We start from the raw sequence: 11437 nt of genomic DNA, 5'->3' as shown, positions 1-11437 counted from the left end.
TGTTAATGTAAGTCAGTCCTTCTAAAGCCTTTATCCTCAACTTCTATTTAATTTGCTCATACTCCCTATCGTTTACTACTGTTTAGTTTACTGTTTCTACCAAAATGTATGTTCGCAAGAACCGTAAGTTCTAAGTTTTACTTGTAAAACCAAATTCCTTATTCATACCATGCACATTACTTAATACTCCCTATATGTATGCTTGTTTTTGTGGATCTATAATCCAGTGTGTGGTGAAGCAGCCCACGTTTGCACCTTGTCATCTCCTGTTTTATCTTACTGATGTGGCTGATGATATGAACAGCATGCCATGCACATTAACCAAAATAGGTACAATGATTTTCTTTGCCCTTCATCTATGCTTGTTATGTTGACATGGTAATCCAGTAGTGTGGTGAAGCTCCCCGCATTATGAACAATGCCAAATTATGCTATTGATATTTTGAACTTACTCTTTATTTTCTAATTTGAAATTGGATGGAATTGACAGCACGGTTATCATCTTTTTTTATACACGTGCAAAACCTGTCATCTCTCTGCTTTGTTTCAGGGTGATATGCCTGATGGCATGCACAAGTCTACTGAAGGCTGTGAGACAAACCCAACATATATTGCAGCAAAGAAGGCAAAACATCTTGAAGATAGCAAGACAACCCCAAAGTCTTGTCTTGATGCAGTGTTCAAGTTAGTTGAGACTAGCAGTCACACAAGCTCACATAATTCGTTGTCTGAATCAGTTCGACTTCTTCAGTCCCAAGTTCTAGCAGAAAGGCATTCTGCAACTCAACTTCGACTTGAAGTCCTATATCTAAGAAAGATTGCGGAGAACACCAATGAGAACCTCATCGCTAAACAGCTACACCTGGAAGCTATGACCGACATGCTAGGCCGGTCTCACAGCCTTGCTCAGCAGCTTGCACAGCAGTTCCCCCACAAGGCTAACCTTTCTTCAACTGTCTTGGAAGTGGTCTCGGTTCAGTATTATTTTGTTACACTACAATGGTGCCCAGTTTTTGTAATCTGCTTCTTCGTTGCGCTTTATCATCACTGATGGCGAACTTCGATGCCCAGTGGATGTAATATACCTTCAATCCTTTATTGTATAGTGTAGGTTTATTCTTAGTTATTATATCGTAATTTATTTATTGTACAGAGTAGGTTTGTTCTTAATTCCTACTAGTTACTGCCATCATTCGCTATCGGAAAAAAATCATATGTAGTCGACCGGGCCGAAACATTCGACTCTAACAGGCCAGGTTTTTAGCAGGCCACAATTGGGCCGGCCTACGTCGTTCTTGGGCCCGAATGATTGGGGCCTTCACACATTGCGCCAGGCCCACAACTTACACCGGCCTCTATTTTAGTTGGGCCTTTTGTCGACCCAGTGCTTAGTTTGGCCCAGGTAGCATTGGGCCATTAATAGGCTGAATATTGTACTGGCCTGCTACAGCCCAGATGAAACCACGGGCCTTTAGCAGGCCGAAATGCATGTTGGGCCTCAATTTTCACTAGTCGTCGACGGGCCTTCAGCAGACTGAAATGTAGACCGGGCCTTTTTGGGCTCAGTTAGCTCACGAGCCGTTACGAGGCCAAAACATATCTCGGGCCTTAGTTGGCCCACTGATATCATGGGCCTTTAAGAGGCCGAAAGCTTAATACAGGCATCAACGGGCCGAATTACGTGGCATGCCTTTAACAGGCTCAAAGTCATGTTGGGCTTAACTATTGCCACCTTTAGCATGGGTCGTTAGTGGGCCCGTTGTCCCGTGGGACCATATATGGCCCATGGGCAGCATGGGCCATTCCCAGGGAGAAAGTCAAACCGGGCTAAAATGGGCCCATGTCTACATCGGGACTCTAACAGGCTGAAAGTCACTGGGCTGTAGTTGGGCCCAAATATTCGGCGAACAATTAACGGGCCAGATCTGGCTTCGGGCCGTAAATGGGCCCAAATATTGGGTTAACAATTAACGGGCCAGATGTGGCTTCGGGCCGTAAATGGGCCTTTATTAAGCAGGCTGTTATTGGGCTGGCCCACTAGTACCTGATTAAGTACTACGAGCCTTTGACTGGGCCGGCCTTTTCAACCTATATGGGCCTCTGTTGGGCCCAGCCACGTGTCGACGTATCATAGGCATGTCTCCTCCAATGGACGGGCGACATCTGGCCCACAGATGAGCTGACAGGTGTTCCCTCCGGCCAATCAGAATTTTACACGTCGAAATTTCCCATTGGTCTGGGCTGTTAACGGGTTATTGGATCCAAAACCCGACCCGATAGCTTAACGACGTTCCGTTACGGTGGATGCCATGTGTTGGTCACCCTTGACAAAAGCACTTCTGTGATGCGGGATTTATCGTCATGGAAGTGGACACTTCCATGATGATAATTTTGGTAATGTCATGGAACACTTCTACGACAGCACATGTATGACTATCTTGATTCTGTCACAAAATCATCATGGATGTACATGCATGACAAAAAACGTGACCTACTGTGACAAACACGTATCATCACGGAAGTGTATTTTTTTGGTAGTGCATGCAAGTTCTTTTCCATAAGCACGTATGACTATATTCGGAATACATGCCTACATTACATTGATGAACTGGAGCTAGTTCTGTGTCACCCTATGTTATAACTATTACATGAGGAATCGCATTCGACATAATTATTCATCACTAATCCAATGCCTACGAGCTTTTCACATATTGCTCTTTGCTTAGTTACTTTACCGTTGCTGCTGTTACAATTACTACAAAACTTCTACTGTTACTTTTGCTACTGTTACCGTTACTTCCATACTACTTTGCTACTAAATACTTTGCTACAGATACTAAGTTATCCAGGTGTGGTTGAATTGACAACTCAACTGCTAATACTTGAGAATATTCTTTGGCTCCCCTTGTGTCGAATCAATAAATTTGGGTTGAATACTCTACCCTCGAATACTGTTGCGATCCCCTATACTTGTGGGTCATCAAGACTATTTTTTGGCGCTATTGCCAGGGAGCATAGCTATATTCTTTGAGTTACTTGGGATTTATATCTGCTGGTCACTATGAAGAACTTGAAAGACGAAAGAACTAAGATTTATCCCTCAACTACGAGGGGAGGTAAGGAACTGCCATCTAGCTTTGCACTTGATTCTTCTTCTGTTATGAGTAAACTTGTGACACCTCAACCAGGTTCTGCTATTAATTCTGGTATGTCGCATGTCATTGATGATGCCAGTTCTGCTATGCATGATACTTATGATGAAACTACTTCTACGCTTGATACTACTGTGCCATTAGGTGAATTTCTTGATGAAAAACTTGCTAGGGCTAGAGAGAATGAAATTATTGGAACTAATAATATTGATGAAAGTGATTATGTAGGTTCTCCCCCTAAATATGAATTGCCTGTTGTTCTTGAGGGTTATGTTATGGATGAAGAAACTGCTAGATATTTTCTTGCTTGCAATGATAGATTTGATCTTAAGAAATTGCTAGCTAAGCTGAAACAAAAGTCTCTGAATGCTAGAATGAAACATGACCCTGCTTTTGCTACCTCACCTATCTGTGATACTGATAAGGATTATGATTTCTCTGTCGATCCTGAGATAATTACTTTGGTTGAATCTGATCCTTCTTATGGCAATGAATCTGAAACTGTTGTGGGACATCTTACTAAATTGAATGATATAGCCACCCTGTTCACTAATGATGAGAAATCTCGCTACTACTATATCCTTAAGATATTCATGTTCTCATTAAAGGGTGATGCTAAAACTTGGTTTAATTCTCTTGATCCTGGTTGTGTGCGTAGTCCCCAGGATACGATTTATTACTCTCTACTAAATATTTCCCCGCTCACAAGAAACAAGCTGCTTTGAGGGAAATATATAATTTTGTGCAAATTAAAGAAGAGAGTCTCCCACAAGCTTGGGGGAGGCTTCTTCGATTACTTAATGCTTTGCCTGACCATCCTCTTAAGAAAAATGAAATACTTGATATCTTTTATAATGGACTAACCGATGCTTCCAAGGACCACCTGGATAGTTGTGCTGGTTGTGTTTTCAGGGAAAGAACAGCTAATCAAACTGAATTGCTATTGAATAACATGTTGACTAATGAAAACAATTGGACACTTCCTGAACCAACTCCTAAGCCAACTCCGAAGAAAAGAGGTGTTCTATTTCTCAGTCCTGAAGATATGCAAGAGGCAAAGAAATCTATGAAAGAGAAAGGTATTAAAGCTGAAGATGTTAAGAATTTACCTCCTGTTGAAGAAATACATGGACTTAATAGACCGCCTATTGAAGAAATACATGGTCCTGATAACCCGACACAGGTAGTAAAGGTAAATTCTCTCTATAGATATGATAAAGTTGAAATCCCGTCTACTAAGTTTGCTAGCCGATGCTTTGTTGAATTTGATGACTTTATGGCTAAACAAGAAAACTTCAATGCTTATGTTAGTAGACAATTGAAAAGTAATACTTATATGATTGGACACTTGAGTGATTATATGTCTAGAGTTAAGGATGAACTTAAACTCACTAGTAAACATGCTTCCATGGTTACCACTCCAGTAGAACAAGTGCTTAAGGCTCAGAATGATTTGCTCAATGATTTAAATAATAATAAACATGACTTTGATGTTAGAGTAGCAACTAGAACGGGTAAAATGACTCAGGAACCTTTGTATCCTGAGGGCCACCCTAAGAGAATTGAGCAAGATTCTCAGAGAAATAATGTTGATGCACCTAGTCCTTCTAAGAAGAAGAAGAAAAATGATAGGACTTTGCATGCTTCTAGTGAACCTGTTGTTGACACAGCTGAGAATCCCAATGATATTTCTATTTCTGATGCTGAAACACAGTCTGATGATGAACATGAACCTAGTGATAATGTTAATGATAATGTTCATGCTGATGCTCAACCTAGCAATAACAATGATATAGACATTGAACCTGTTGTTGATCTTGATGACCCACAATCAAAGAATCAATGTTATGATAAGAGAGATTTTGTTGCTAGGAAGCACGGTAAAGAAAGAGAACCATGGGTCCAGAAACCCATGCCTTTTCCTCCTAAACCATCCAAGAAAAAGGATGATGAGGATTTTGAGCGCTTTGCTGAAATGATTAGACCTATCTTTTTGCGTATGCGTTTAACTGATGTGCTCAAAGTGAATCCTTATGCTAAGTACATGAAAGATATTATTACAAATAAAAGAAAAATACCGGAAGATGAAATTTCCATCATGCTTGCTAATTATACTTTTAAAGGTGGAATACCTAAGAAACTTGGAGATCCAGGAGTACCAACTATACCATGCTCCATTAAAAGAAACTATGTTAACACTGCTTTATGTGATCTTAGAGACGGTGTTAGTGTTATGCCTCTCTCTTTATATCGTAGACTTGAATTGAATGAGTTGACACCTACTGAAATATCTTTGCAAATGGCCGATAAATCAACCTCTATACTTGTTGGTATTTGTGAGGATGTGCCTGTTGTGGTTGCAAACGTTACTATTTTAATAGACTTTGTTATTCTTGATATTCCCGAGGATGATAGTATGTCGATTATCCTCGGTAGACCCTTTTTGAATACTGCAGGGGACATTATTGATTGCAACAAAGGCAATTTCACTTTTCATGTTAATGGTAATGAGCACATGGTACAGTTTCCGAGGAAACAACCTCAAGTCACAGTATCAACTCTATTGGAAAAATTCCATCGATTATTATTGGAGGTTTTGAATTTCCTCTTCCTACTGTCAAGAAGAAATATGATAATCTTATTATTGGGGGTGTTCATATCCCCATTGAGGTAACCTAGTGTCATTTCAAATGTTTTCCAGTTTCATGCAATTCGGAATGAGTTTGTTAACAAGACTTGATCAACCTTGTTAGTGAATTCCTTTTGATGAGCATGAGATGGATGAAGTTAGAAGGCACAACCTTCTGTACCCTCCTTTTTCTTTCTGTTATTTAGATTAAAGAAAGTAAAAAATTGTATTTTCTGTCTGTTTTCTGAATTACCCATGCAATAAAAAATACCCCAAAAATAAAAGTTCTCCGAATGCCCTGAAAATGAAATATGATTTTTTCTGGAATATTTGAGAATTTCTGGCACTGAGAACACAGCAGGGGAGCAAGCACCCGGCCACGAGGGTCCAGGGCGCGTCCCCTGCCTCGTGGGCCCCTGGTGGCCCCCCTCCACTTATTCCTGCACCCATGCTTCTCTTCTTCCTCCCAAAAAATTCACTATCCAGCTCAAGCACGAGTTCTAGCTCATCTTGCTGCCATTTTCGATCTCCTTGCTCAAAGCTCCATTCACAAAACTTCTTTGGGGGATTGTTCTTTAGTATGTGACTCCTCCGATGGTCCAATTTGTTTTTGTTCTAGTGCTTTATTTGTTGCAATTTTTTGCTAGGTGACCCTGTTCTTGAGCTTGCATGTCAAATTTATTTGGTCCCAAGTAGTTCTAATGCATGATATAGTCTCTAAGCACTTGTGGGAGTAGTTGATATAAATTTTGTTAAGTTAGATTACTTTTATTTCGAGTTACTAAAAATTTCAGAAATTTTTCAGAGAAAGGAATGTGTCTAGGAAAATGTTCCACGGTGGTTCTTGAAGGAAGGACCCAGCCTCGCAATACGTGAGCAGGACGATGAACAGCCGAGGGAAGCTTACATGGCCTTGTGAATGGCCATCAGAGGAGTTTATGGCCAAAGCAGGCATCAAGGATCACTTTGATGCATATGTGCACAATGCTAATATTGAGGACTTCATGCAAGATAAGTGCCCTCAATACTACAATTTAACTGATTCCTTTGTGAGAAGGTTTAAATTTACATCTTCACGCAATTCTCACAATGTCCTGTTTGATCTTTATGATAAATATTATTCCATGGACTTAGAAGATTTTACTACTGCCTGTAAATTCCCGCAATGGGGTAGTGCTAGTGAACCTCGCAAATCTGAATTTAAAGATTTTCTTATTAGTATCACTGTGGGGGAATCCATAGAAATAGCACAAGCTACCATAGGGAGCATTCATTTTCCTGCTATACATTATTTTGCTCTCTTTATAGGTAGATGCATAAATGGTAAGGATGAGGCATGTCACATGTGTGTTCCTGATCTTAGTGTTCTCAGGAGTGCGGTGTTAGGAGATAAACAATATAACCTGGGGGCTATCATTGCATGTAGGTTGCATAATAATGGTTTAATTGGAGATTTGTTTGGTGGGATTTATGCAACTTGTGTAGCTAATTATCTTGGGATACCCGTACATGAAAATGATAGGGAGTTTCCTCCTGCTTATCTAGATTATAGTGCCATGGTTAGCCATCAGTTTCTTGAGAGGAATGAACTGTTCCTCCAGTATCGACTAATCTTTGATAGGAGACATACCGTCCATATGAGAGGAGGATGGAGGCAGCTCGCCTCCAAGCTGCAGCTCGTGAGTCAATGGCCGCTGCATCTCGGTACAACCCGAGCTACAACTATGACCCTTGGCCATAGACCAACTTAGGCCGAAAGCCTAAGCTTGGGGGAGTACGTATTTCTCACCAACATTACATTCATGATCACACACTCATTCTAGTTGTCGGTGCTCATACTTTTTCACTGTACTATCCATGCTAGTTTATTTTCTTTTTCTTGCATTCTTCTTGTGTGTTTGAACAACCTTAAGAAAACCCAAAAAAAATAGTTGTAGCTTTTAGCTAGTTCACTTTCCATGCTTGTAGTAGCAATTAAAAGAGAACCCAAAAAGATTTCTCATTCTTTTGTTGCTTGTTGGGAGCTTTCCCGTGTAAATAGTTTCTTTTCTTTTCTTTGGGGGTCGAGAGGAGAAGACCATAATGAAAATGTTGAGTGGCTCTTATATGCATTATTGTTGATCTAACCATGAGCACATATTACCTTGTCCTCTCCTTTGAATTGAATGACTTGCATATTCCAGCTTAGTCCAATGCACGTGCACTATTATTATTATCCACACCGTTCGGTCGTGCAAGTGAAAGGCAATAATGACAATATATGATTAACTAATTGAGATGAGAGAAGCTGGTATGAACTTGACCTCTCTTGTTTTTGTAAATATGATTAGTTCATCGTTCCTGATTCAGCCTATTATGAATAAACATGTTTGCAGTGACAATTAGAGATTATAGTTGCTTATGCCATGCTTAATTATCTAGGAGTTTATAATGGTTTACCTTGTGTGCCAACATGCTATGAAAATGGTTGTGATGTGGTATGATAGGGTGGTATCCTCCTTTGAATGATTCGAGGCTTGACTTGGCACATGTTCACACATGCAGTTGAAACAAAATCAACATAGCCTTCACGATATTTATGTTCATGGTGGATTATATCCTACTCATGCTTGCACTCGGTGTTGATTAATTTTAATGGATGTTCATGACTGTTGTCGCTCTATAGTTGGTCGCTTCCCAGTCTCTTTCTAGCCTTCACTTGTACTAAGCGGGAATACTGCTTGTGCATCTAAATTCCATAAACCCCAAAGTTATTCCTTATGAGTCCACCATACCGTCCTATATGCGACATTTACCTGTCGTTCTAAGTAAATTCGTATGTGCCAAACTCTAAACCTTCAAATGAAATTCTATTTTGTATATTCGAACAGCTCATGTATCAACTAGGGATGTCTATATCTTCCATGCTAGGTAGGTTATTCTCAAGAGGAGTGGACTCCGCTCCTCACTCACGAGAAAATGGCTGATCACCGGGATGCCACGTCCCATGCTTAAATCAAAACAAAAAATTGCAAACAAAACTCCCCCAGGATTGTTGTTAGTTGGAGGCACCCATTGTTTCGGGCAAGCCATGGGTTGATGCTTGTTGGTGGTGGGGGAGTATAAACTTTACCATTCTGTTTGGGAACCGCCTATAATGTGTGTAGCATGGAAGATATCGAGATCTCTCAGTTGTTATGTTGACAATGAAAGTATGCCACCCAAAATTTTATTTATCTCTATTTTAAGATCAAGCTCTGGCACCTCTACAAAACCCTGCTTCCCTCTGCGAAGGGCCTATCTATTTACTTTTATGTTGAGTCATCACCCTCTTATTAAAAAGCACCCGCTGGACAGCACCTCTATCATTTGCATGCATTAGTGTTAGTTTATATTGGGTATGACTATGACTGGATCTCTTTTACCATGAATTACAATTTTAGTCAGTCCTTGATCTTTAAAGGTGCTCTGCATTTATGTTTTGCGGTCTCAGAAAGGGCTAGCGAGATACCATCTTGTTATATCATATTATGATTGTTTTGAGAAAGTGTTGTCATCCGAGTTTTATTATTATTGCTCGCTAGTTGATTATGCCATTGATATGAGTAAACATGAGACCTAAGTGTTGTTGTGAATATGGTTAGTTCATAATCTTTGCTGAAAACTTGAATGCTGGCTTTACATATTTGCAACAACAAGAGCAAACAGAGTTTGTAAAAGTTTTTCTTTATCACTTTCAGTTTATTAACTGAATTGCTTGAGGACAAGCAAAGGTTTAAGCTTGGGAGAGTTGATACATCTCCGTCATATCTACTTTTCCAAACACGTTTGCCCTTGTTTTGGACTCTAACTGGAATGATTTGAATGGAACTAACCCGGACTGACGTGGTTTTCAGCAGAACTGCCATGGTGTTACTTTTGTGCAGAAATAAAAGTTCTCGGAATGACGTGAAAAATCAACGGAGCAACTTTTTGAATTAATAAAAAATACTAGCGAAAGAAACAGCACCAGGGGGGCCCACACCCTGTCCACGAGGCTGGGGGCGTGCCCCTGCCTCATGGGCCCCCTAAAGCTCCACCGACCTCAACTCCAACTCCATATATTCACGTTCGTGGAGAAAAAAATAAAGAAGAAGGATTCATCGCATTTTATGATACGGAGCCGCCGCCAAGCCCTAAACTCTCTCGGGAGGGCTGATCTGGAGTCTGTTCGGGGCTCTGGAGAGGGGGATCCATCGCTGTCGTCATCATCAACCATCCTCCATCACCAATTTCATGATGCTCACCGCCGTGTGTGAGTAATTCCATCGTAGGCTTGCCGGACAGTGATGGGTTGGATGAGATTTACCATGTAATTGAGTTAGTTTTGTTAGGGTTTGATCCCTAGTATCCACTATGTTATGCGATTGATGTTGCTATGACTTTGCTATGCTTAATTCTTGTCACTAGGGCCCGGGTGCCATGATTTCAGATCTGAACCTATGTAAGTGCATCTAGTGCCCCTTAGTGATTTTGGTGTATTGAAGACTTATAGGTTAAGGGACTGATATGTTTGTGAGTGTACACAGGCTCTATAAGTCAATGAGGAGTTTGATATTTACAGTGAAATTCGACCCCTAAAAATGAATGTCTTCGGCTGAAGACTTTGATTCTCCTGAAGACTTTGAAAGTGAAGAAATTGGTGTGACCATGAAGACTCGATATTCATACGAGGAATCTGAAGCATGAAGACTTTTGTTTTTGTAGTTTCATTTTCTCTTTCTTGAGTCATAGGAAACACCGTATTGTTAAAGGGGGTCAAGGTAATACTAAGGAAACATATTTACAAGTGATGCTCATCTCAAAATCTTACACCTACCCAATCCTTCGAGTGAAGCCATTGGAAATCTCATATCAGCTCAGTCAATTTCTTCAGTGACAGAGACGAAGATCTTCTGGTCTCTGAGGAATTTGTTCTGACTGATGAGTTAGGAATTCGCCACCGCGGATTGCCTACACAGTGAGGAACATGATATCCCTGAGGAATTCAAACCTCAAAATATCCGACCGTTGCTGAGCCGCGCGCTAGCCGTTCCAAAATATCTACCACCTAACGGTCATATCATTGAAGGGCATTTATGTCTTATCATGTTGGGCTGCTCCCTAGGCTATAAATAGCCGCCCCCTACAACCACTAGCTGGTTGGCTGCTCCGAGAGAAACTGACACTTGTCATTTGAGAGCATCCCATCCTCCGAGGACTTTGAGCGAAAATCATCAAGTGAGGAAAAACCCAAACCTACAAACCCCAAAGTTATTGAGCATCACTCAAGAGATTGTTCCTCTATGGAACCGACGCTTGTTACCTATGAGGACTGTGTATCCTCCCGACGGTTAGGCGTCATGGTCTAAGCATCCATGAGGAATTGTGGATTGCTGAGTGACCAAGTCTGTGAAGGTTTGGAAGTCACCTATGAAGACTTACCACTACTATTGGGCGAGATTTGCGTGATCTTAGCTCAAGGTGAATACAGTGAGGACTGTGTGTCCGAGACTATGTGTCCTCAAGTTTAAATACTCAGCCGCTCCAACGAGACATACAACTGTCACATTAGTTGGAACTAGTCGAACAAATCATTGTCTTCACCAAGCCAACTGGTTCTTTTTTCTCAGCCCTTTCATTTCCTCAGTTATGTGTT

Source organism: Triticum dicoccoides, chromosome 7B (assembly GCF_002162155.2).
Source record: "Triticum dicoccoides isolate Atlit2015 ecotype Zavitan chromosome 7B, WEW_v2.0, whole genome shotgun sequence".
In the NCBI taxonomy this organism is placed as follows: domain Eukaryota; kingdom Viridiplantae; phylum Streptophyta; class Magnoliopsida; order Poales; family Poaceae; genus Triticum; species Triticum dicoccoides.
Note: the sequence above shows the minus strand (reverse complement) of the source record.